The 2019-nt window shown below is 52.2% G+C and overlaps 1 pseudogene across 1 annotated transcript in view; it reads left to right on the top strand.

Annotated features, from left to right (window-relative positions):
• The window catches only part of LOC308373155, an 18467-nt pseudogene extending 16933 nt beyond the window's left edge, over positions 1-1534 (top strand). Inside the window, exon 5 of the transcript in view lies at positions 988-1534. The product of the transcript in view is annotated as an uncharacterized misc_RNA (transcript). The remainder of the gene's footprint in view (positions 1-987) is intronic.
• Positions 1535-2019: the final 485 nt, after the last annotated feature.

Here is a 2019-nt window from a genome sequence, read left to right as displayed (position 1 = left end):
AGTGTGTGTGTGTGTGTGTCTGTGTGTGTGTGTGTGTGTGTGTGTGTGTGTGTGTGTGTGTGTGTGTGTGTGTGTGTGTGTGTGTGTGTGTGTGTGTCTGTGTGTGTGTGTGTGTGTGTGTGTGTGTCTGTGTGTGTGTGTCTGTGTGTGTGTGTGTGTGTGTGTGTGTGTGTGTGTGTGTTTGTGTATATGTGTCAGTGCCTCAGGACAGGGACATGGAGGCCGCAGCCTCTTCCAGCTCAGCCATTGCTCATCTGCTGCCTGACTGAGAGGCTGGCCATGCTGATGTGCTGAGTCTTCACTGGCTCCCTCCACTCCTCTCCTTCACTATCCTCTCATCACTTCACCTCTCCTCTCCTCTCCTTCACTATCCTCTCATCTCTTGTCCTCTCCTCTCCTCTCCCTCACTATCCTCTCATCACTTCACCTCTCATCTCCTCTCCTTCACTATCCTCTCATCACTTCACCTCTCCTCTCCCTCACTATCCTCTCATCTCTTGTCCTCTCCTCTCCTCTCTTCTCATCTCTTTTTCTCTTCTCTTATGTCCTCTCCTCTAGTCTCCTCTCCTCTCATCTCATCTCCAATCCTCTCCTCTCTTCTCTTCTCTTCTCTTCTCTTCTCTTCTCTTCTCTTCTCTTCTCTTCTCTTCTCCCCTCCTCTCCTCTCCTCTCCTCTTCTCTTCTCTTCTCTTCTCCTCCACCAATGTCCTGTACTCTCCTCTTCTCTCCTCTCCTCTCCTCTCATCTCTTCTCTTCTCTTCTCTTCTTTTCTCTTCTCCTCCACCAATGTCCTCTCTTCTCCTCTCGTCTCGTCTCGTCTCATCCCCTCTCATCTCCGACTCACTTCTCTTCTCTCCCAATCAGCTTTATGGTTTTTGTGACCTAATATTCTTTTTTTTTTGTCTGTATCTTTCGTGCCCTTCCCATTAATGAACCAATCATTGCCCCCCAGGTTTCCATTCATTTCTCTCTGGCCCTCTCTTTCAGGTCTCAGCACAACTACCTGCGTATCACTCGCATCCTGAAGAGCTTGGGCGAGCTGGGCTTCGAGGCCTTCAAGCCCCCTCTGGTGCGTCTGCTGCTCAAGGAGGCCCTGGTGGAGGGCACACTGCCCAACATGCGCCACAGCGCCCTCGAGTACTTCACCTACACGCTGCGTGACCGTGCCCAGCGCCGGGCGCTCCTGCGCTACGCCCAGCGCCACTACCAACCGCCCGAGAACTTCGTCTGGGGACCCCCCAGGAGGAGACGTCCTCCAGCTGCAGAGGGGGCTACGGGTGCGGGGGTGGGGGTGACTGCGGCTGGACGGGAGCCCGTCACGGCTAGGGGGAAGTCACCTCCTCAGGAAATGCCGGTCAGCGGCCAGAGAGGAGGCAAGGAGAGGGAGGAAGAGGAGGAGGAGGAGGAGGAGAGAGGAGGGAGAGATGGAGGGAGAGGTGGAGGAGGAGGGGAGTCGAGGGCACGAAAGGAGGGGAGAGGCGAGGGCAGGGGGCAAGTGGACAGGGAAGAGTACATTGAAACCATCCCTCTCTGAGGGCGAAGGAACGACTGAGGATGGATAAGAGAGGAAATGATATAGGGGGGAATTGAAGAAAGCGAAAGAGAGGAAAGGACAGGGGGGAATTGAAGAAAGAGAAAGAGAGGAAAGGACAGGGGGGAATTGAAGATAGAGAAAGAGATGGGTAAGGGCTGAAACTCTGCATCCAAAAGTCCCACTGGGGTAGAATCATAGGGGACTCTATGGAGCAGGGCTTCATCAGGGGCCTAGTTGGGTTCTCCAACAGCAATATTTTTCCAAGCCTTGGCCTTCTGTGGACATCTGTTATGTGACAGACTGGCAGCCTGCATAGGGACTTACAAGGGGTAACCTTCATCTTCCTCCTCTGCTTTTTCTAAAAATTCTGTGGATACTTTATATTCAACAAAATGTTGCTTTTACGGCGGTTGTAGTCAATCATAAGCACATAACTTAAAGAGTTAGGTACTGTATATACAAAAACTGATTTAATGACCTTTGTG

The sequence above is a fragment of the Sprattus sprattus genome (assembly GCF_963457725.1).
Source record: "Sprattus sprattus genome assembly, chromosome: 12".
Taxonomy (NCBI): domain Eukaryota; kingdom Metazoa; phylum Chordata; class Actinopteri; order Clupeiformes; family Clupeidae; genus Sprattus; species Sprattus sprattus.
Note: the sequence above shows the minus strand (reverse complement) of the source record. Positions and strands in the feature narration are given on the sequence as shown.